This window comes from Brassica napus, chromosome C7 (assembly GCF_020379485.1).
Source record: "Brassica napus cultivar Da-Ae chromosome C7, Da-Ae, whole genome shotgun sequence".
In the NCBI taxonomy this organism is placed as follows: domain Eukaryota; kingdom Viridiplantae; phylum Streptophyta; class Magnoliopsida; order Brassicales; family Brassicaceae; genus Brassica; species Brassica napus.
This window is the reverse complement of record NC_063450.1, coordinates 8,487,739-8,514,318: the sequence shown is the minus strand read 5'-3', so window position 1 is coordinate 8,514,318 and position 26,580 is coordinate 8,487,739.

The window sequence follows — 26,580 nt, the reverse complement described above, 5'->3', positions numbered from 1 at the left end:
TCCTCCTGTTCGTTCCAATAGGCGATTTCTTCCTCTTCCGTCATTGGTTTTTCGAACGGGGAGCCTTCCCGAGCAGATCGGCTTCTGGTCCTTCTCGGATGTCTGTCGACGTCCTCGTCGGTGTCGTTGGAAACATCGCTAGGATCCAGGTCAATGTGTTCGGCTTCGTTATCCTCCGAGTCCTTTGCAGGGGGCGGAAGACTTTCAGGGTTTCCCTTTTCGATGGGAGATTTCTCGCTAGGGTTTTGACCGGAAGGTCGTTCCCGCGCGACTCCTGATCTGTCGAGTGGGGTAGCGAAGTCGAGCCTTTTCCCGCGGATTTTGGTGGTTCCGCGGGGGTGGATTGCTTGGGTCATTGCCGTTAAGGTTTCAACCTGTTGGGTCAAGGTATTCACGAGCTTATCCTGTTCTTCCGACCTTTTCTCATAGGTGGCGAACATCTTTTTAAACTCCTCGAGCGTCGCGGCGTTGGCTTGTGCGTTGGCCGCAGATACGTCCGCTACTGGAGTGTGGAGATTGATGCCGCTGCCTCCGTTAAGAGGAGTTTGCACGTTCTCCGCGTCGTTAGTTGACATGTCTGATCGAGAGTGATGTGGCTTTTGCGGGTTAGATTGATCCGTACCCCCCCCCCTCCTTCTAGCGCCAAACTGTGGGAACCGAAATTCGCACTGTCGATTTCCGTTTAAATAAGGAAACTAGGAAAACCCTAATTTCCCAGAGGACCCGGATATCTGCTAATTACCACACGTCAAGCAATCAGAACACGAGAATAACAACGATAAGAATAAGAAATCGAAAAAGAGAGCAAAGTAGATCTTATTCCGAATCTGCGTATGAGCGTTTACAACAAGGTATAAGCCTGGGCTCGAGAGCTGTCGGCGAGATTCCTAGTTCTAGCAACCCTAAGACGGCTAAACCTAATTGAGTCGCAGCTAGAAATAACAAAAACGGAAAATTGCCTAAATTGCTCTAAGTGCTAAGTTTGCTCTGAGAAGTCCTCTGCCATGCTCCTCGCCTAGGACTCCTTATATACTAGCTCCAAGGTCGGTTTACGCTTTTACTCTTCTGCCCTTAAGCCGTCATAGCATAAAAATGGAGATATTCCATTTTTCCCGATCTTCCAATTATCTTCAAAACTTCCGTATTTATCCGCGGAAACTTGACATTTATCCTTCCTTGTGGACCAAGCGTAAACCATGCTGCGGTTTACGGGCTTTTGGTTAAGAAATCGTAGGATGGGCCTCGAGTCGTGTTTTAGATCCCTTTGGGCCATCTTCCGACTCGACACGTTTACTACGAATTCTTTTTGATAAAGAACAAACTTTCCGCGGTTTCTAATCCGCGAAGTTTGATCGATGAATTTGAATAGCGGAAAACATGGACTGAGCTTGCTACGGTCTTCGGGAGATAGCATTCGAAGGTTTGATGAGAATGCATGGATTGATGTCGTATCGATGTTCGGAAAGGTTCAATCGCTACACAGCGACTGAACTTCGGCTCGAGCCCGGTTGCTACGTAGCGACCGAGCGGGACGAACGCTCGGTCGCTACGTAGCGACCGAGCGGGACGAACGCTTGGTCGCTACGTGGCGACCGAGCGGGACGAGCGCTTGGTCGCTACGTGGCGACCGAGCGGGACGAGCGCTTGGTCGCTACGTAGTGACCGAGCTTTGGCTCGAGCTCGGTCGCTACGTAGCGACCGAGCGGGACAATCGCTCGGTCGCTACGTAGCGACCGAGCGGGACGAGTGCTCGGTCGCTACGTAGCGACCGAGCTTTGGCTCGAACTCGGTCGCTACGTAGTGACCGAGCGGGACGATCGCTCGGTCGCTACATAGCGACCGAGCTCGGCCGAGCTCGGTCGCTAGCGGTACGATCTCGGCTCGAGCTCGGTCGCTACGTAGCGACCGAGCTTTGGCTCGGACTTGGTTGCTACGCAGCGACCGGACAGCGTGTATGCGTGGTAATTACGCAACGGTCGAGCTTGGTTAGTTTGGTTTGAATCTTCAAGGATACTTCTTCGTAAAAACTTCGTGTTTGGTTATATTTTACGAAAGTTACATCTTCCTTTTTACTATCTCTTTCAGAAATACGATCTCCGAGGATTTTCGGGTGGTAATTCCGTCGTAACCGTTTTTGACCCCAACACCCTTCTGCCCTTAAGCCGTCATAGCTTAAAAATGGAGATATTCCGTTTTTCCCGATCTTAGTGATTATCTTCGGAAACTTCACATTTATCCGCAGAAATTTGACATTTATCTTGCCTTACAAACCAAGCATAAACCGTCATACGGCTTATGGGCTTTTGGTTAAGAAATCGTAAGTGGGCTTCGAGCTTCTTCTTAGGTCTCTTTGGGCCGTCTTTGGCTCGAAACGTTTATTATGGTTTCTTCGATAAAAGCAAACTTCCCGCGGTTTTTATCCTAAAGTTTGACTGATGACTTCGTGTGATGGAAAACATAGAATGATTTAGCCACGGTCTACGAGAGATAGCATTTAAAGAGTAGACGAGAATGCAGGGAGAGCCTGATCGCTACGTAAAGACCAAGCCGTGTACGTGCTCGGTCGATGCGTAGCGACCGAGTTTGGCTCGAGTTCGGTCGCTACGTAGCGACCGAGTTTGGCTCGAGCTCGGTCGCTACGTAGCGACCGAGCCGCGTTCGTAGCGACCGAGCACGAACGCGGCTTGGTCGCTACGTAGCGACCGAGCCGTGTGCGTGCTCGGTTGCTACGTATTGACCGAGCTTTGGCTCGAGCTCGGTCGCTACGTAGCGACCGAGCTTGGCTTGCCAAATTACATTAGCCAGAGACCCATCATACTTAGATCTATTTGTACATTAGAATTAGAGCACTTATATAATCTACTTATATATCTTCACTTTGTGTCATTTTTAATGGTTATACCAAATACAACAAATCCTTGCCGTGACGGCCTGACAAAAGAAGCAAATTAATGAAAAAGAAGCAGAGATGGATCTGCAAGTTTGAAGAATCAGTTCTATGAATTTCTTTTGCTACGTAATGCGTCCAAAAAAACTGGGGGACATAATCAAATGTCTAATACTTTTTGTTCATGTTGTTTGGAAGGCTAGCCACCTTCAGTTTTGCATATGGATAAAACCCAGGTCTGTAGCATTACTTGGTTTTGGTTTTTAATCGACTTTCAACATTTGTATAAAGTTATATTAGGGCCCGCTAGTTACCCGTTTTCCTCAGCAAAACACGCAAACAGTCTATTAGCTTCCTTCCAAACAAAAGTGATTTGTAAATAGCCACAAAGTGGCGAACCTGTCACACAGAGATTCTTATATAGTAATAGCGACAGGGCCGGATATTCTCCCAATAGTAAATATCCACATATCACAGTGATTCTAGATATATAGTAGAACTGAATGTAATCTAGGTTACCTTGTTTGTAAACAGTGCTCTGATTTTCCGGTCTGTTTGAAGGGTTAAGCTCTGAAAAAACAGTATACTCGAGTATATATCTTTAATCTGAATCAGGCTAAAAGTTGCCAGAGTTGTTTCCACCTTATATGGCCTTTAACAGAGTCAGATTTCCACACCCAGGAGCCACAAGCAACAGTGTTAACCTTCCCGAGTTTATACGCCGTTAACATCATTAAGAATGCTTATCTTGTTCTCGTGTTTTTGCGCCAGAGCTTCACCAGTTCCTGAAGATGAGAAATACAATAAAGTTGTAAACTCAAAAGTTGCAAAGCCATCACAGAATCAATGGTTGATGGTGGAGCCATTGTTTTTTTTGCTGGAGTTTTCGTTGAAGTCTTCTTTAATCGGTGTGAGGTAGATGTTGCTAAGATATTGAGTTTTATAGTAATGTGTTTTTAGGATATTCGTATAAAAATATATTTAAATCATAAAAATGTAAATTTATACATTTTATATAAATGTTTAATGTAGTATTTCTATTTTTATATTGTATATTAATATGTAAAATTATACATTTTATATAAATATTTAATGTAGTATTTTCATTTTTTTATATTGTATATTAATTTAAAAATGTATAATGTCACGTGTCATCTTTCGGGTGAAGTTCTTTTCGCTGATGTGGACGCTCTATGGAGCCTCAAAAGGTCACTTTTATTAGTATAGATTTCCATTTTTTTATATTGTATATTAATTTAAAAATGTATAATGTCACGTGTCATCTTTCGGGAGAAGTTCTTTTCGCTGATGTGGACGCTCTATGGAGCCTCAAAAGGTCATTTTTATTAGTATAGATTCCTTACACACCTTGAACCAAAAAAAATAACATAATGCGATCACATAAGATTTAAAATCCGGCCCAACAAAGATAATGATTTAGATTTCACTATAGTTTTATTTTAAGCGTAAAAAAATATATTCAAATATACACACAACAAAAAAAACATAGAGAACACCAAGTTTTACAAAGGCCTCATAGCCCCGTGTCTCCGAACATAAAAATCATTGTTAAGTAGTGATTGCCTGAACACCTCAACCTCCAGAAAACACGGATTGAACCTGAAGTCCGATAGTCCACCCTCTGTCTCAAGCCATATATCATCATCATCATCAAAATAACTTGTAAAAATGAGTTTAAGAAACATTTTACTCAACTAACACATTTAAAACTAAACACATAATATAATACACTTACTTATAAACCTCTGAATTCTCCACATCTTAAGTACCACAATCACCTCTCCACGACCCCTTATGTTTTCAAACCTATCCCGGAAGGCATAAGTGTGATTGTCAGTTGTCACACATTTTATCTCACTCTAACTATTATGAATAAAACAATGTTTGTCAATTACACTAATGTAAACATTTGGCCGTGATCATATGTTACTTTGTACTTACATGTTGTCCCTTATGTAAAACACTATCTTTGGCCTTGCAGGGTTATCGAAATGGGTTTCAGTGTTGAAGACCGCTCCCATTATATCTACAAGATAAGTGTTTTCAATTCTGTTACTTACATATATATTATCTGAAATATATCTTAATAGTTAGTATTAGTACCTATTGGATAGTTTATGTTCCTCATGTGAGGGATATCATGAATACACTTGAATTCCATGCAATGATGGTTTTTTCGGAGGATCGATGATGTGGACTTTATTATACGGAGTGGCAGATAGTTTGAATGGAGAGTTTGTTGCATTGAAACCTTGATAGGCATGATCAACTTCTACCCAAAAGATATCCACCCACTGTCCCTTTTGGTTCTATATGTCTATAAATCTATATTCACTTCATATATAAACGACCATCTCCATCTTGGTTCCCTGGGTAATAAAGTTTTATCAAGTTTTTAGTTTTCATTATTGCATGTTATTAGAAACTTGAGAGATGATGATTTTACACTTACAGCCTTATCCGGTAGGATATAACTACAGTTGGGTCCAAAACCGGAAACATATGAATATAATGAATAGATCCTGACTATTTTCAATCTAAAACATCATTTCGTGATGTTCGTGTTATATACCACGCCAACAAGCATATTATAGTGTGCCATATTGTTAGAAACTTGAGAGATGATGTGTCGTTTCTAAGCTTTTTGGTGACTTATGTGTTATTTTTTGCAGAAAAATGTTAGTGAGAGAGAGAAAATTGTATATATTTAAACGGATGGAAGGATACGATTTAATGTAGTGGTGTCTAAATTTAGTGACTTGACTAAACATTACAGATTGAAGAGAGAGTCAAATGTAATCATAATTATCTCCAAGAAAGGCGACAATTTCAGAGAAAACTATGTTTGTTTGAGGCGTCCATCAAATCAATCTTAAATTGAGAAATTACTAGAAATTAAAAGGTTTATCACATCCTCAAAATTAATTAACGTTATATATTTCCTACTAATAACGATTTGTTATCAGTCCATTACAGTTTAGGAGGACACATGGAGAGCTTGAACTTGGCTTCTCTCCCTCCTTCGATTCTTCATCAGATTCTCTTCAAGGTAGCAACAAACACTATGCAGAACTTTGGTAAGTGCAAGAATTATTTTTATCATGTTCAATGAAATTGGCAGAGAAGATTACTTTTACAGAAATGCAAATCTCATTTTCATGAATGAATGTATAGAGGAGGTCAATGTTGAGGTCAATGTTGTTAGAACATTCAGGCTTAGGTGCTACCATTTGGGTAATTCAGAGGCCATCTACTTGCGAGGTATGTATGAGTTCTTCATGCTCCACTTAGTTGATGAAGGAAGGGAAAAATACATCTTGCTGATGAGAGAGGATGCATGTTGGCCAAGTATGTAGATGGTATGATGAACTTAGCATTTAGCGTTGATGATAGAGGATTGGTTCATAACTATCCTGGTTTTACTTGTGAACATGTTGATCGGATGTCTCACATGATCACTACTCGCGAACTATCAGGCCACTGGGATTACGATAAACATGGGATGTTTCTATCTCTATTGGAAACAATAGTTGCTAACATCTCATTTGCTTGTTGGTGTTTCAAATTAGAAGAAAAAATGTTTCTAGTCTCCATAGAAGGATAAAAAAAAAAGTGGAGATGCGATCATTGTTTCTGACAATATGCAGCATGGAGCTTTTGCAATGAAATACATTTGACTACTCGTGAGTGACCAATTAGAAATTAGTTATGTGTTGACATGTAATTTTTTTTCTACTTTTACTAAATATCTGTAAAATACATTTTATTCTTGTTTTTAACATCATCTATACACTTCATTACTATGTCATCAGCATCTATATTGGAAAAAAAATAATGAGCTCAACAAAACTTTAAATATGTTATATTATACATTAGTCTATAATAAGAAGGTTTGAAAAGGACAACCGTTGCCAATAACTTGAGTACTTAACATATATACAAACGGAGTAATCAATCATAAAATTACTATTAAATCCATGTTGGATTGAATTCGAATTTAGCACATTGTCCTTTACTATAGCACATGTGCGTGGGTGGTCCAATTTAGCACATGCATGCGAGTATAATAGAGTAGAAAATGAATAAACTTTTAGATCATAAGTAAATGTATGAGTTCATCGGATGCTTAAATATGATTTGTATTTTTGATAAATACAGTTTTTGACTCAACATTTGTACCCTTTTAAACATTATTTACATTTCATTCTACATTGACGTTTAAAGCTATATCATATATTATATATATATATATATATACACAGTATATAATGCTGCATGTTAATATGTAGTATTCGAATGTTTGTATCAGATTCACTATCCACTTAGTTTGATGTTTACATATGTTTTAAGGCTATTCACCTACCTCTGCAAACTTTTGAGTGTAAATTCCACAGCAAGAATTTCAGAAACTTAGCATTGAAGCTCTACACCATTAATAATTTCAAAACAATCAAATTCGTTGGAGTCACAAAATCGACATATATAAATTGCAGCATAAATTAAATTAAACTATTCTATAAATAAGATCATACCTTGCATTCTTTATCTTGAAATCGACAAAAGGTACATAATCCCCAAACAATGGGTCATGCGGCGAATCTTGAGTATAATAAGGTCGTTCAACATAGGCTAAGATTCCTACCAAGTGTACAGTGATATTGAAGAAATATTATCAATAGTAAAGCAAAAAAAGACATTTAATTCATATTAGGTAGAGAAATAATTTGACATACCGATGGTAATGATGGAGTTAAAACTACCATGTATAACTTTATCATAATAAGCAAAATCATACATGGATTTTTTACAACAAACATCAATCCAATCCACCATTGTTTGATCAACAAGTTTTATTTGGAACATGTTGTTGGTATTTCTTGTATAATCATTAGGAAGCACTTCAAATTTATGGACTACTCTCCTTTCATCCTCTGCGTTACGAAGAACCTCATATTTTTTGAATTTTTTTTTGGGATAATTGCCTCGATTCTGCATCCCTTTATTTATACAGAATTTATGTTTAAAATATATGACATTATGATCTAATAATACAGTAAATTACAGTTTGTAAGTGTTAGAATAAATTAAAAAAAATAAGAAGCAAGGATGAGATGTATGTAAGACGTTTCCGCGGTTATATCTGTTTCCCAAACTCTCATAATTTTTACCAAAATTTCAAACTCTGAAAATCTTAAGCTAAGATCTGAAAGTCGAAACGAAGTCATAGTACTTTTTTCCTTTTTTTGAAGAAGTTTGTAACGTAATGATTTTGATGAATGTATAGTCTTATAGGATAATATTTTAAAAAGGAATATGTAATTATTGTATCCTCAGAATAAATTAGAAGGCCAGAGTAGTAACTTCATTATCTATTGCATATTTTATCTAATGACTATAACATATTTTCTATGTTATAGCATTTAGAAATAAATATAAAATAGATAGAAAATGTGTTTATTTTATACATTACATATTAATGTTTTGATTGTCAACATGGTTGAACTGTTTGAGTATTTATTCAGTTATTATGGGACGTATTTCACAATATAACTATACATATATCAATAATTTTATTTAATTTTGTTAATATAATATGTAAAGTTGAGTTTTGTTTAATATTCTCGTGCTTTTGATTTTTTTTTTGAATTTTTGTAAGTTTTGGTAATTAATGAGATTGTTTATAAATGACTATTAAAGAAATAGTATATTTGTACGTTATTGACCCTCATCATCCAATCACTACATTTTCTTCATTTCCTTGTATATCAAAATGGAATGAGTAATATTAACTGTATGAAATGCATTTTCTATTTTTGTGATTTTATTTTGTTTTGCAAATAAACGGTTGAAGAGATCATAAATGCAGTATAATCTGAATTTATCATAAACATGATTTGTTCTACATGTGTTATGTACATCTATTCCAACAATTTTAATACTTAAAGGTTAGAATGGGGATCCAAAACAAATGCAGAACTAATACAAATCAATTAATATGCAGTACAATCTGCATATGTGTTCTTTTCAACTTTTAAATATATATAATATGCAGTATATCAAGATTATTATTGTACATAAATTTACAGATATGCGAAAAACAAAGAGAATGGTTGTGAGCAATGCAGATGGCCAATCCTGTAGGATTTATTTCTTTTCTCCATATTAATTTTTTATAAATATTTTATTTATATCATTTAATTTATTTTCACACAAAACACCAAATCTCTCGTCATTATTGTTAATATTTTATATCATTTCGGTTTTATATAAAAATTTGGTTTTAAAGAAATTTATTTATAAAAAGTATTATATAAAATAATTATTTGTTATTTCAATAAAGAATCATATATGGTTTTTTATCTCATTTACAAAATCTCTTCAAAATATGATTTAATATTTTCATTTCTTATTATATGTAAAATTTTATTTTTGATGAATTTATTCATGAAAAACATCAAAAATAATTTATTACAAAAATAGCAAACAATAGGATAATTGTAATAATTTTTTTTGTAATTGTAATAATTTTTGTAGTGGACCTCCGACTATCCTAACATGATGCCCAGTCAACATCCTCTCAACGGGTAATGAACCAAATGCAACATCTCAGCAAATCATAGTTGGATTCGGGGATACAAGTTTTAAATTTTACTATATTTGTTAAAATGATAATTTATTGTTGTATTTGTCAACATGATGTTTATTTCTTATTTATGATTTGCTTTTTTGTTTTGGATATTTTACTTTTATTACTTTTAACTTTTTCAAAATTCATTTAAATACGATAATTTAATAAATTAGTTTTATTTGCATTTGTTGTGCATAATTTACATGATCTGCAATTGTTTTGCTTAATCTTTATTATTTGTTTGATATACGTCCCCTTTCGAAGCCTTATATATTTGAATGAGCAAGCAGAACAAATACATATTAAATGAAGTCTTTAAGTAATGTAGATTGTACAACATTTTGTCTCATTTCGGCTATTTAAGTGTAGAACAAAACTAAATACATAACATGTTTGAATTTTTGTCAAATTTTTATTTCATATTTCATTGATATTTATCCGTTGAAATTTTTTAACATATTTTATGTCATAATATGTTTGAATTTTCTGTCGTAATCCGTTGTCGTAATCTGTTGAATTTTTTTTAATATATGTATTTGTTATGTATAATCATTAATCTGCATTTGTTCTTCTTGATGTGCATTATGTGCTTGATCTGTATTTTTTGATATGTCTCTCCACTAATCTGCATGGACCTTTTTTAATCATTTTAATAATTTCTGGCTTGGGCATTCGGGATCCCAATCGGGTTTCGGTTTTGTCCAATCGGTCTCAGTTTTTCAGATTTATCAAAATCAGCCTCATTCAGGTTATATGAAATTTCAGTTCGGGACCGGTTCGGGTTCTATCGCATTCAGCTCGAGGCTAGTAAATCTTCAATGAATCGATCGAATCTGATGTACTTTCGTGTTCGGGTCCCAATCAGTTCTTCAGTTTTAAATTACTTGATTTCTACTTACTTTGTAGCCAAAACATAAATAAAATCGGTTATTGTATTTTAAAGTATCTGATTTGTGCATATTTTGTAACCAAAACATAAGTAAAATCGATTCAAAAATAAGAAAGGAACATCAAACGTGAAAATTTAAGTATCAAACGAAAGGTAAACATAGTTATTGATAGAAAGAAAACCAAATAAATGAAGCATGAAACGCAAACCAAGTTTTCATAAAATGAAAAACATTATTCAATGAAAACAATAGCAAAATCTAAAAACTTCAAACTTCAACTGCCACCTTCAACCATCAACCTTCAAATAATAGATAATTATTATAGATGTCAATAATCTTTTAGTGTATTTTGGATACATATTAGGAACTGAGATCTTGTTTGGTACAAGTTTTTTTTTGTTGAGATTTTGAATGTTTCGGGTTCTATCTGATACCCATTTTGGTTCGGGTTCGGTTCAGATAATAACATAACCCGAAATACCATAAAACAAGATCTATTCGGTATTTATGTCGGTTTCGGATCTGGTTCGGTTCGGATTTTTGGGTTCGGTTTATTTTCCCAGCCCTAGGGTGAAGGTAAAAAAATGCAGTACAATCTGCAACATAAAAGGACTGCATTTATTCTGCATTTATTATTTGTTTCGTTCAAACGTATATAAAAGTTTGTGTAGTCTAAGACAATTTTAATGCTGAGATAATTAGAAAGTACATATGTTTATGTTAAATATTTTTGATAATTAGAAATTTAGTTTAATTCGAAAAAAATATATTTAGATTTGCTAACTAATTTTTTTTATTTTTCTATTTTGAAACTACTCGATGCACTATAAAAATATAATCTATTAATTTAGAGTCTTATTTTTATGATAAAATTGTGATTTAAGTTCTGGATCTATACATTGACTTATTAATAATATATTAGATATATACAACTCTGAAAATTTTGTTACATTAATACAATTTACTTACCAACTATTTAGGAAATCACTAAACATAACTGAGGTTTACCAAATGACATTCAATTTCGACATACAAAATATTTATCTCCGACATACATAATCCAATATAATATATCTGAAATTATTTTATCCCCCTGTTACGTCTCTTTAGATTTCCTATTAACGCATAAACTAACCTTTCATTGTACACACAATATAATCATAAAAACTCTTTAATATTTTTCAGACAAAACTTCTTATATAGAATAATACTGCTACGTAAAACTAATTTTGACCATTTATTTATCAAGATTTTAATGTATGTGATGATAATTAATAATCGATGCTATAACAAATTGGTTTAACTAAGCCATTGTCCATTTCTCGGTTCAGATAAATTGTCAAATAATTAAAGCAGTTAAACCAAATCGGCTGATTATGAATTTTCTATATTGTAATGAATAATATTATAGTTTATCATGTATTTAATCAATTAATTACCCGTTTTAACGCGGGTTAGAATCTAGTTATAATATAAAACTGGAATTCATTATACTATCTGAAATCTATTGAAGAGTATACACTTACCAAGCGATTTCAGAACCAAGGATGACACACATGTGCTTTTTAACGGCGTCCTAAGCTATAGAAAGACCTTAAGAAACAAAGGTAAAGGTGTGTGGATGAAGAGTTGAAAAAGAGAGTTTTGGTTGGTGAAGGGAATGAATTTTTGTGGTGGTAGGGTGTGGTTGAGAGAAAAATGAAGAAGAAGAAGAGTGATTAAAGTTTCTATGGGACCCATGCGAGAGAGAAAGAGATGGATGGTGAAATTCGATGGCCAAGATTAATATACAATCAAAAGATCCGACGGCTATGGTAAGATTCATTAATGGCATTTTTGTAAATATTCCATCCCTAAAGATCCGACGGCTCACATTATAACGTGAAGGATTCTGATCTAATAGTTCATATTGAGCCATCATTAAGGGAAAAATCGTCATTAACACTCTCATTGTCCTATGTAGATTCATTTAGGTGGTTGTAGATATTCTTTTTCACCCATTTGTCCCATTTCAGATTAAAGTTCAATGGATTGGCGCTTTTGATAATGCTAGGGTCGATTTAAAATCATTTGTGATCCAGCTCGCATGTGTGACATCCAATTTGGCTATCATCATGCGGTCATTTATCATATCGCATAATAAGATTGTTAAGGATGAACGAGATACATATGCTCAGTATAAGACCGATTATGATCAATTTGTGGTAAGTGGTTCAAGTATACCACAACCATTTTCGACTGAGGTGCTACCAACATTGCAAATCATGTGTGTGCATGATCTAAATTACATGATTCAAATGTATTCAACGAATTGCAAGCATATCTAGTCAAACACATATGAGAAAAAAAACAAAGTGTTTCATGATTAAAAAGACTTTAAATTTTTGGGTGTGATTTAAGATTTTATTGTTTGTGAACTAAGTCTATTGTATTAATTAAGTTATTTCCTTTTCTTTGTTGTTTTATGTGTTTGTATCACGTGTATTTAAAGTTCCATAACTTTATTTTTTTTTTTTTAAATATTGTTTTTAGTAGTTTAAAAAAAAAGTAATGTGGTTATTTTAGTTATTTACGATAATTGCAATAAAATATTATTAATATGTAGTTTTTTTTATTGCTAAGATAAAAATATGAATTATAAATGGTGGTGGAAAGATGATAAATATTATCAAACAAACTATTGTATATGTTAAAAATGAATAATTAGGTGGAACAGAGATAAGATGATGTGGAATGTTAAAAACAGAAAAATATGGTTTTGAATGGTTGAAACTATTGTACATGGTCTAAAGGAGACAAAGTTGCAAAATGAGCTATGCATTAAAAGAAAATACTAAAGTGGTTTAGCAGTCTAAATAAAGTTGTTGAAGTGTGGAATCCATTGAGAAAGAAAGTGAACAGTTGCGTATATTTCCTTTTCAACATATTTCAAATCTAGTTTCATACGTTAAATCTCAGTTTTATAACATAATATTTTAAAAAATTGTTTAAAACACCATAGTTTTTAGAAAATATATAGTGTTATACATATTAGAAAATATACAAGGATCATACTGCTATTAATTATGATTTTTTATTTGTTTCTACATTTTTTAAATTAAAGGTAAATTTTTCAAAATGAAAACTACAGAAAGATTTTTACAGAATACTCTTTTTCAAAATTTTCATATATTTTATTCATTTTTATTAATTATTGATTTTAAAATGTGAGTGACCACCAAAATTTTTTCTAATGCCATAGACCGCCGAGACAGGGTAATTCCTCAAAGCGCTCACCATGGTGCGCTTTGGATTTAAGTCAATGTTGTCAAATGCGACTTAAAGGAGTGCCAAAGAGACTACTACTTTTATTGACTATAGAAAACATATTGAACCTTAACTTCATTAATTGACGACCCTAAACAAACATTAAATAGTTGCATTGAAATCCTAACTTCCTCTTTATAAAACCAAAGTTAATAACTTCACCAAACATAGTAGATCTCACCGTGTTTTTCCTTTTACACAAGTCTAAGGTTATTACTCTCTACTCTTCTCTGGTATCATAATGTGTTTAATTCTATGGTTTCTTCTGATTATAACGAGTTATGTTGCTTGGTCACAGTTTAGAAGACACATGTGGTTGCTTGATCGGAGTTAACAACACACAGTTATTCTTTGTACTCTCTTCTTATTTGTTTTTTCTTCTTACTTCTTGTATTTATTATTTTCTTCTTTGTCTCATCTTATATGTCTAAGATTAGTATTTTCTCAGTTTTCTTTTATTTCTTTTTGACACTGATTCACAACTACATACTTGCAGCTTCGGAGTTGCGTAAGTGATCACACTTATTATGGAGTTAAAATGTGTACTCATGTTTTTGTTCTGAATTAGTAACAAACAAATACTAAAGATCGTAATTTTGGTTGTGTATATTTGCTTAAAAGAATGGTTTACAGAGTTGGTTGTGTATGAACTTTATTTGTAACTGAAATCAAAGCTAATCTGTCTCTAAAGCCATTTAGTAAAACATATGTTACATGATCCATATGTTATTATTTCAACAACCATTTAACAATACACTATTAGTAACTTAGTTTTGTAATTTTATTACCTTGATCCTAGTTTCAGTGTATGAGGCTAGAAAAAAAATTGAAAGATGATCCTGGAAGAAAATAGAAAACATGTTTGAATAATAATAACACTCGGAAGTGTAAATTTTGTATGAAAGTGAATAATGGAAGAGTTTCACGTTTCAGCAACACTTGGTTAGAGTTCATAGGAATGCCAAATATTGCAATTTATGTCTAATACACTATAAGGAGATGAAGTAAGAAGAGAAAGCGTCTCATAACATGATTGATGAGTAAAAAAAGATATACCATAGAAGTTTTACGTCTGAATCAACACTTGTTTAAGGAGTCAGATGAATGCCAAAGATTGCACATTATGTCCAATACATGTGAAAGAGGAGTTAAACAACTATAAGAAGATTAAGGAAGAAGAGAAAGCGGCTCAAAAATGATTCACGAAGTAGAAGAATATATTGACAAGTACGATAAAGAGTATGAGACGAAGAGTCAGCCAAAATAGTGTGTGCATGCTAATAGGAGGAAAGTCAGACGTTTAATTAGAGATGTCAGTTCAACCCATATCCAGCAGGTTCGGCCCATATATGCCAAAGACGGGGCGGGCTTGGACAAGCAAATTAATGTCCATAAATTTGCGGGTCTCACAGGTAAACCCCATGCTTTTTGCGGGTGGGTAGATCGATTTTGTGACGGATACGCGGGTCAGCGGATTGTCCACACAAAATAAATTAATTTTCAGTTAGCTTTCATTTTGTGGATGATTCCAATTCGGAATTAGTTACCATAGTTTTTTATTTGAAATTTTGCATGTAATTTTTTGAGTAGATAAAAAGTATGAAGTGTGTTTGCATGTTCTTCAATGGTGAGAGAAAGAGGTCGCTGCTTCCACAGATATTGATGCATCTCCTCTCTCTCTCATTTCTAGTTTCAGTGTCGGCTTACCACAGCATTGATGGTGGGAAGCTTGTATTTAATTTGGAAATCAATCACCTGTCATATTGGTGTGCAGTGTTCCGTTACTTTGTTTGTTTCTGAATATTAAAATACTATACAATGTGTATCTATTTGCATTTCATTATAATTGTAACTAACAGATGTGTTTCGTCTTTTCAGTCAGCTCTTTATCCTAAGTGCTACAAGCTGAAGTAAGATTATTTTGTGTAATGTCAATCCAAAATGTTCGAATTTGTCAACTCAAAAGTGAGACAACTAAGAAACCACTATATCTTGTTTTGATATCTAAGAATTTTGTGGAGGCACATGATGCCTTAAGTTATTATGTTACTAATTTGCAACAGACCTAAAGCCATGTAGAAGTGGACACGGCCACATTTTCTCCATCTCTTCCAATCACTAGGCAACCTCTAGCTCATGTGTCATCATGCTCTTCTACTGAGCATATCCTTTTTAGTTGAACTATCTTCCAGTTCAGTTTTTTTGCTTATCAAATTTTAGTCTAGAGTATAATTTTTACTTTCATTTTGAATTTTTCAATGTGTTTTAGTTAAATTAAACGTTTAAATCGTTAATTTGTATTGGTTTAGTTTTTTTGTTTCTTTATTGGATTTTTTTTTAAAAAAAATTATAATTTCATTACATTGAATTATATTTTTTTTTAATTGAATGTTAAATTGAATTCAAAAAGAAAAGACCTTTTTTACATCGTAAGTCCTTAGTCAATCTTAATCTCTACCTTCTCCTCCTATTACAACTTCTCAAAAAAGAAAAACTCCAGAATATTCTCATAATTTTCTATCTAGTTTCAAACCAATAAGCCATCCCTTCACCTATCTTCATGTCTCCTTTTCTCTGGACAAGAGTGAATTTGTTTCTCATGTTTTTGTCAATCAACTTTATCAACAAAGCTATTGGAGAGGCATCTTGCCCATGTCTTCTTCTATTCTTTTCTCTCCAGGTCATATAAACAGTAGCTTGGAACACTTATTTGATGATAAACAACTGCATCTTTCCCATCATTGTATCTCTCATGATTCTCATAATCCCTTCCCAGCTTACTGTAAACTTATTTAGCAAGATTACTTTCATCAATGCCTCCCAAATCTGTGCTGAATATACACACTCAAAAAAGAGATGCTCACGTGTTTCCATCGGATCATTGCAGAGAATACAAGACACATTGACCACACCATTCCAATATCTCATACGATCAGCAGTAGCAAGTCTCCCCTTCATTGCTGTCCACAAGATGAATGAATATTTCGGAGTGGCATATTTAAACCATACTTCATTATGCCAGTGGCATAGCTGGTGCCTTTCTCTAATGACTTGCCAAGTCTCTCCCGATGAGAAAGATCTTTTATATTGATCCTTTCCATTCAACCACAACGACACATCCTCTTCTTGAGTACTACTAGCTTTATATCTCTCAATTTCCTCCTCTACTCTGTTCAGAATCAGAACTCGATGACATCTTCTTGTGTGCTTCCAACTATCTTCAACTGTTGCGTTTATTGAGATCCCCATATCGATGTGACTCCCAACATCCAATATGTCCTTCAGGCAACCAAGAGAAGACCACCTTTCATGTCAAAATGAAGTTTGCTTTCCATTTTTTACCTCCACTCGATGTGGGAACCGAAATTTGCACCATCGATTTCCGTAGTCGGAAGAAAGTCAAGAAACCCTAACTTTTCCTGAGGTCCTGGTTTGTCTGCGAGAGCCAGCGACAAGTGACCAAACAAATGCGGAAAATACGAAAAGATAACAAAACAAACTCATAGAAAAAGGTATATCTTATTTCGAATCCGCGTAAGAGCGTTGCGATCATTACAAGATATTATAAAGCTTCAGCCACAAGAGCTGTCAGAGAATTACTTATTTCTAGCAACCTAAAACCTTAAACCTAGTTGAGTCGCAGCTCGATAACGTAAGAAGAAAAAGATACGAAAAAGGTTTTGATTGATTTCAGACTGAACCTTATGAAAGGCTGCCTACGTACCCCTTTCGAGGATCAAGCCGAACGTAGTTCGATTGAAAGAGTAGAACAAGAGATCGAACCGCCTTTGCGACTTCATCTAGTAATCGAGTGCCAGTCATAGAAACAGAACATATCGAGAATAATGCCTAAAGTTTCTAAGTGCAGAGAGTTCTAAGAGTAAAAAGAATTGTCCCTTTGCCTCTTCAACCTCGACTTCCTTATATACTCCTCCTAGAGGCGGTTTGCTCTTTTCCTTTCTGCCCTCAGTGGAGTTATAACTTCGCGGAAATATTCCATTTTCCTTCGATCTTCGTGTTTATCTTTGGAAACTTCACATTTATCCTCCGAACTTGACATTTATCTTCTCCTGCAGAATAAAAGATAAACTATCATAACGATTGGGCTCGATTTCGTATAAAATAGTGAGTGGGCTTTTAGCCGCACTCTTTCGGACCGTTTTCTGACTTAAGCGTTTTAACGATTTATCGAAAGAGCGTTTTCGAAACGACGTCGATTCCAAAGAAAGTTTGAATTTCTCGTATAGTGGAGGCAGTTCAAGGTGTTTAGTTAATCGTTGCCCTTTTATACGATCAATTCGAATTTCATACGAGATAACGAGTTTTTGCGGACTTCGGTCGAGATGAAACAAGAGCAAGTTCGATCCGATCTCGAAGAAGGGAGCTACGAGGACAAGACAAAGATAGGTTAGTTGATCCAACTCGCCGAGCGGGCGATTTGGACTGCTCGCTCGGTCCAACTCGCCCGTTCGGCGAGTTGGACTGCTCGTTCGGTCCAACTCATCCGTTCGGAGAGTTGGACTGCTCGTTCGGTCCAACTCGCCCGTTCTGCGAGTTGGAATGTTCGTTCGGTCCAACTTGCCGAGCGGGCCGGTTGGACTGCTTGTTCGGTCTAATTCGCCACTGGGGCGAGTTGGACGTGCACCAAGCTTGCTACGATGGCGAGCCGGGTTGATCGAGCCTTATGCTCGTTTCGTTGTTTCGACGACCAGGATCCGTTTGTCCGAGGATTCGAGTAACCTTTCTCGAGGGCTTATCGTATGAATCCTTTTCAGAACTCATATGAAAATCAATTTCGGTTTTCCCACTATTTTTTTAACTATTATTTCTTTCTTTTTAAAGAGAGACATTTTTCTTGAGCACTTTCCGACATTGATTCCGTCGTGACCGATTTTGACCCCAACACTCGATACATCTTTTTAGCTAACTCCCGACATTTTAGTATCTTCCTCCACATCCAAGATCTGTTTTGGGTATTCTCTTTCACCGTCTAGATCGAGCCCTTCCTGATGAGATAGATTTTTATCCAAGAATTCCTTTCTTTCTCGTCCTTGACTAAAAGGAGAGGGAGCAAGGTGAACTCTTCCCATTGCTAACATTCCATGGATTCCTTGCCCAACTACCAATTAATAGAGTAAAATACTCCCTTGGGATTAACTGATTCAAATAGATAGGCAGATTGAAATGGAAGTGCGCAGAAAGAATCCTCCTTACTAGCTTCAAACAGCTCACAAAATTCATTTCTTTCAGCTGTCTTCTACCCAAACCTCCCTCATACTTCGTTCTACATATATTAGACCATGAAACTTTTATTTTCCTTCCATTTAGCTCTGGTCCTGACAAAAGAAACTCAAAACATAAATTTTCAATCTCCTTTATATATTTACTTGGAAGCCTAAATGCTGCCATCCAGAAGTTTGCTAGACTAGTGATTACTGATTTAATCAGTTGCAACCTTCCTGCATATGATAAGAATCTTATTGTCCAGGATCCAATACGCTTCCTAATCTTCTCTATAAGTGGCAGATAATACAGCACCGTCATATTCTTTGTTGATAGAGAAAGACCAAGGTAGCAAACCAGGAGCTTACCGGTGGCAAAAGGGAAATGACTAATGATTTCTTCCTGATTCTGAACAAAAACACCAGCCAAGAACAGCGTAGACTTCTCCATACGAATTTTCAATCCAGACATCTTATCAGATTCTTCAAATACTCTTAAAATACCTTCAATTGATCTTTTAGTACCATCTGCAAACACCATCAGATCATAAACATCAATTCGAACGATACTTGTGTGTTCTCTGATTAATGTAGCTTACAACTTGTATCTCTCGAGTTTTGAAGATATAAAAATGTAGGTTATGATTTTTTGATGACGGTCAACCCGCAAAGCAAGTGGACTTGGTGGGGCAAACTTAAACATAAGTTTTCTTGACGCAGTTCGTTGCAGGATAACCCGCACGGTCGAAGGAGCAAATGGAATTGCAGGGGGTTAGTCCACCTGGACGCGGGTTGGATTTTTTGACACCTCTACGTCCAATGGACATGTTGTGAGTTCTCCTCCTCATGATATTTTTCAAGGAAGAAAAGATAGAAATAGTATTTTTGGAGCTTGTTATAAAAAATTAAGGAAAAAAGGTGTGTTGAGGTATAGATTTTAGTAAAGTGTGGATACAATAATTTTCTTGCATTTACTTCTATTAATTATCCTAGATTTGATGAGATGATTCAGTTTATAGTATAGAATATGATTAAAACCACCAAGTATATATGAATTAAGAGTTCATCTGCTTGAGAAAGAAGTACATAATATTTTCGGCCAAATTGAGGAGAACAAGGATTGGACCACTAAAATATGTTCACTTATGTGGATGATTGACATGTTTCAGTGGCTAAGAAAGAAATATCCACTTCCTAATTAATTCCTCTAATGAAATCAAAACATGTTTCATAAGTAGTGAAAGATGTGACATTGTTCTCTAAGATGTTTGATGATGTGGTTGAGGAGATTGGAGAAACTAACGTAATTCATGTTATCACAAACAATGAAAAGAACTACATAAAAGCTGGTAACTATCGAACAAGTATTTTATTTTCAACTCTTATGTTTCTTTTCTTTAATATGTTATATTAATGAAGTAAAAAGACTTCAATAATATTGGACTCCAAGTGATCACTACAAGAAAACATATTTTTTACTATGGCAGTATTCGTTGTAAATTCGTCGTAAACGGGGTGTTACGACGAATTAACCTCGAAATATGTTTCATTGTTAAACGTCCGTCGTAACGGAGGTTTCGTCGTAAACGACTCGTTACGTTTACGACCAAATATATTCATCGTAAAGCGCAGGGAAAGAATTCGTCGTAAACGACACGTAAGATTCTGTGGTAAAGCCCACGTAATGATTTCGATGTAAAGCACACGTAAATACTTTTGTTGTAAATCACTCGTAAACATTTCGATGTAAAACCCTTGTAAATCTTTCGATGTTAATCACTCGTAAATATTCGATGTAAACTCCATGTAATGTTTACGAGGAGTTTACATCGATTCTTATTATATTATTATTAATTAGTATATAATAAATTTTAATTTATATTTAATATTCAGAATTTAAAATAATTTAAATTTTAAAACGAAATATGAAATTGAAAAACATATTTTAAAAAGGCATTTAAAAGTCATACAATAATATTTAAATTCATAATACAAACAGAAATATAAAAAAAACTACATATCCTCGAAGTAGTTGGTGGGGTTGCTCGGCTGTTGACGGGTTGGATCAAACTCTTGGGGATCTCGTACTGGCAACCCAAGAGCGGCTCGTCTCACACTCAACATTCTCTGCATAACCGGGTTTCCCACGGCTTTCACGTCTAGCAAATCCTCAAGAGAGTCTAAACGAACCTGCTGGCTATCCATTCGAGCCTTCATCTGAGCAGTCTCTTCATCCCGTCTCGAAGTGTATGACGAAGTTACCCTTGCAACTTAGTTAACAGAGCCTATACCGAATATTCGTCCCTTCTTTTTAGGAGCCACCTATAAAATCAAAACATATATTAATATAGTTAGTTATGTTAAAATATTTAAAATAATGTAAACAAAAATTTTAAGTTGTACCTCTTCGAAGATTCTGTCGGCCTATTCGGTGGACAATGTGATTGGTAATCCATCGGGAGACTTCTGGGTTAGTTGCGTCTCCCGTTCTTCAATCCGACCAGCCACTGCTTGGAAGAGTTTCTCAGATGCAGGATACACAAAAACTCCGTCGGATGTGGCGTGAGTCATCTTGAATAGGTCAGACAGAGATGGTAAGACTCCCATCTTCTCGAACTACAAAAAAAAATTAAATTAAATATTAAAAATTATATTAATTGAATATTTTAAAATATATATTTAAAACAAAACTTACAGCTTCTAGACGGACTCCTGCATGAAGTTTTTGTCTGGTTCTGTGAAGCATGGGCAAATGACCATCTTTATCCTTCGTCCTTCGAGAAGCCGATAACGAATTGGCAATTTTGATCGAAGAGGGGTGCTCCCAATAGGCGATGAGGCCATCCCACACATCCGTCGTGAGCTCAGTGGGCTTTCCCTCATACCCGTAGATCTCCCACTTGTCCTTCCAATCGGAGACTGTGTTACAGAGGCGGATCTTTTCCTTTGCAACGAATTCCGCCTTCACCCTCTCGGTGATTCCCAAATACCAATGCCACTTTTGCTGAAACACAAAATTTTGAAAAATTACAATTAATAATAAATATTAAAAATATATATATATATATATATTTAAAAGTGAAAATTTAATTAAATTTAAAAATCTTACCGCAAAACATTTAAACCACGTGATCTTAACGTGATTTGGTATCATGCTCCAGTTCGGATATGCCCAGTCGTAGTAACCCTTAATCGTCGCTGACACGCTCCGGCTAACACAGTTGTTAGCCCCAAACCTGAAAAAAAAAACAATTTAACCGTTAGAAAATAAAAATAATTTAAATTTTAATGTAATAAAAATTAATAACGTACCAATAAGTTCCTCGGGGTCTATCGGGGTCTAGAACATCCAAACCCTCCCGTTCAGGCTGGGCAAGCAAATCCTCCACCGTATATCTCGCGAATGGAGCATATGAAGGCACACGCAAATCCGGATGAACTGCACCTTCTGGGACAGGCTGAGGTGCAGCCGCTGGAGGAGGAGGTGGAGGCATCTACGGTGGAAGAGGAGGACTCGAAAAAACTCTCTGAGAAGTCTGAGAGTCTGGAACTGCATTAGAAGACGATGGACCGGAAGAAGATGTACCGGAACCATCGCCAAACAACTGGGCATAAGTTGGTACTGTTGGTTTCCTTCTAGGAGCCATCTAAAAAAATTAAAATAAATTTAATCAATTATGACGACATAATTAAAAAATTATTCCGTTACCTAACTAATCACCTAAACTATAGTATTACGTCATCTAACTAATCACCTAAACTAATTACCTAACTAATCACCTAAACTAATTACGTAACTAATTAATCACCTAAACTAACTTTAAAAAAAATAGAAGAGGAAAGGGAGTGTACCTTAGAGGGAGAGCAGAGGAGTTTGGGAGGAATGAACGAGGCAGCCTCGTTCTCGGCGTCTCAATATATAGAAAATGTTTCGTCGTAAAAGCGACGTAATATTACGACGAAGTTACCAGGCCCGCGTTTTTCCATTTACGACGAAGTTACCAGGCCCGCGTTTTTCGGTTTACGACGAAATTTCGTCGAAACGTCCGTTTACGACGAAGTTACCAGGCCCGCGTTTTTCCATTTACGACGAATTTACCAGGTCCGCGCTTTTCCATTTACGACAAAATTACGTGGAATACATTTAACCATTTACGATGATTTTACAACTCTTAACCCTAAACACCGAGAATGAAATCCCTAAACCCCAAAGTCACATATCATCTAACATCATATCTTCTTCTCTACTACTTCTTGCTCTTTCTCCAACTTAAACTCTAAAACCCTAAAACTCCAAATAATTTTTTAAAAACTAAAGAAATACATATTATATAAAACAACATTTGTTACACATACATTAAGATGGTAAAAAACAATATTTCTTTAAACATATGTTACAATAGAGAAATACAACATTTGTTACATATATTACATCACTCTAAATCGTTTTCGTTCTCATCAATATTACATCACTCTAAATCGTTTTCGTTCTCATTACTATCATTACAATCATCATCGTCGCTTCTCTCGAACTCGTCTTCACGTGCTTCATCTGTTGCATCTTCGAGAATATCTTCATATTGAAAGTTTTGCGGGTCGATCAAAAGGATTTCATCAGTTGGTTGTTCTGGTACCTCAACTTCATTGATAGCGTCTTCTTCTTGCAAGGGCGGTTCTTCTCCAGCGACAATGCGTCCACGAGGTGTAATTTTGATAGCAGCTAACCAGTTTATCCCGGAAGTTCGAAGCCGAGGATAAGGAAGGAAGCTAACTTGCTCGGCTTGTGAAGCTAAAATGAAAGGCTCAAATTTGTTGTATCTTCTCCCAAAATTGACATCCACAACACCAAATTTGTTATACCGAATCCCTCGGTTCACAACAGGATCGAACCATTCACATTTGAAGAGGACGCATTTTAGCTTCAATAACCCCGGAAATTCCACTTCAATAATCTCCTGCAAGATCCCGTAAAAGTCTGTTTCACCTTTCACACATATTCCGTAGTTACTCGTTGCCCGATGTCTCCCATACTCGTATGTGTGAAAGGTAAATCCTCGTGTGAAATACATAGGTGATGTGGTGACCTTTGCAACTGGACCTTGAACCAATTCGTGAAACCATACGGGATAATAAGGATCGTCATAATCAACCTGCAAAAAGCAGATATTCTTAATTAATATTGAAGTATCAAAACACTTACTTAATTAATCAATGTATGAGATATATTACGTACCTGTGATTTTAACCACTTGACAAAGTGCTTATCTTTACGTGTGTCCACATCAGTTGCAGATATTCCTGGTATTGCTTCTTCAACTTGAGATACAAACATGCTGCAAATTAAACAAATAATCAAGTCATACATAATTAACTTCAATTCATATAATTAACATTCACAAAAATATTTACCTTTCAAAGTAACGGGTCACTGCATCCTCGCAGTTGAGCAGAATATAAGTGTGGGCACTATGTTTATCCTCTTCACATGACCACCATACTTCTTTCGTTTTACCACCAAACCGTCCAATTTCGCAGAAAATGTCAGGAACACCATCAATTGGATATGATGTCGGTACTCCACCATCATCATATCTTCTAGGAACTCTTTTTCTCGTACGAACAGTTGGAGCAAAGTAGTATGATGTGAAGTTAGATGTTTCGGCTGTCAAACTCCCCTCAACTATTAAACCTTCCACCTTTGCAAGATTTCCTGCTTTCCCCTTCAAATGTTTCATCTGTCGCTCATACGGATACATCCATCAGTTGTGAACAGGTCCACGAAGCAATGCTTCATACGGTAGGTGGACAACTAGAGGCTCCATGACGTCAAAAATGAAAGAGGAAATATCTTCTCCAGGTTGCACAATATGATCGGAATGTTCTGATGAAGTTGTTTGATCACTTCTTCCTTGAACGTATGTGTGCTAAGATCTCTGAAAAATGCTCTGATGGCTGTCTATTGCAAAAGTAATCAAACTAATAACATTTCATAACATATGTATATATATTATAAAATTATAATTACCTGCAAGTGCTTCATGGACATTTGCTGGAAGGAGCTCGGCAAAAGCAAATGGAAGTAGTCGTTGCATAAACACATGACAATCATGACTCTTCATTCCGGAGAACTTTTGACCTCGTTCAACACATCTTGACAGATTTGAAACATAACCATCAGGAAACTTAACTTCTGATGCAACCCAGTCAAACAAGGTTGTTTTGGCTTCTGATGACAACCGGAAGATGGGAACATGAACGTTTCCATTGCTCTTGATATGTAACTCACTTCTTGAGCAAATATCAGGTAAGTCCATCCTTGACTTTTTGTTATCTTTTGTCTTCCCAGGGACGTTAAGTAATGTATTCATGATGTTCTCAAAAAAGTTCTTCTCAATATGCATGACATCCAGATTGTGGCGTAAGAGAAGATCCTTCCAATAGGGTAGCTCCCAAAATATACTCTTCTTATGCCAATTGTGAGAGACACCATACCCATCAGGCATATTTCCAGGAACATGCCAATTTCCTCCAACCTTAACTGTTTCCTGAGCTCCGTAATAATCAATGTCTGCTTCGATCTGCTGGCCGGTGAGATATGGAGGAGGACCGTCTCTGACAATTTTTTTGTGCCGAAACAATGTCTTATTTCTTCTGTACGGATGGGCAAGTGGAAGAAAGCGACGATGACAATCAAACCAACAACTCTTCCTACCATTCTTCAGTTGAAAAGCATCCGTCGATCCAAGACAATATGGACAAGATAATCTTCCATGTGTTGTCCAGCCAGACAACATCCCATAAGCAGGGAAATCACTTATCGTCCACAGCAGAACTGCTCGCATCGTAAAATTGTTTTTCAAGGAACAATCGTACGTCCTCACCCCTTCTGACCACAATTGCTTTAGCTCTTCTATCAACGGTTGAAAAAAAACATCAAGAGACCGTTTTGGATGCTTCGGCCCAGGGATTAATATGGTCAAAAATAGAAATTCTTGTTCCATGCACATATCCGGCGGTAAATTGTACGGCGTAAGAATGACTGGCCACAAAGAATATTGTCTACCAGACATTCCAAATGGACTAAATCCATCGGTGCATAACCCAAGATAGACATTCCGAATATTTGTAGCAAAATCTGCGTGTACCTTGTTGAAATGTTTCCACGCTCTTGCGTCTGATGGATGTGCAACCTCACCATCTCTCTGGACATGTTCCGCATGCCACCTCATCGACGCAGCAGTCCTCTCAGATTGATATAATCTTTTCAATCTGTCTGTAATTGGTAGGTACCACATCCTTTGGTACGGTACCCTATTCCTCCCACGGCCTTGCGGTTTGAATCGTGGTTTTTTTGCAGAATCGACACTCTTCTAACTTGTCATCTTCTTTCCAGTAGATCATGCAGTTGTCGATGCAAACATCAATCATCTCCGAAGGCAACCCAAGACTATAAACCAATTTCTGAATCTCATAATAAGATTCAGCAGACACGTTGTCTTCTGGCAAATACTCTTTAAACAACTCCGCCCATGCATCCATGCAATTCTCAGGTAAATTATGATCCGTTTTAATATTCATCATCCTAGCTGCTAGAGACAATTTAGAGAGACCTTCTCTACAACCAGT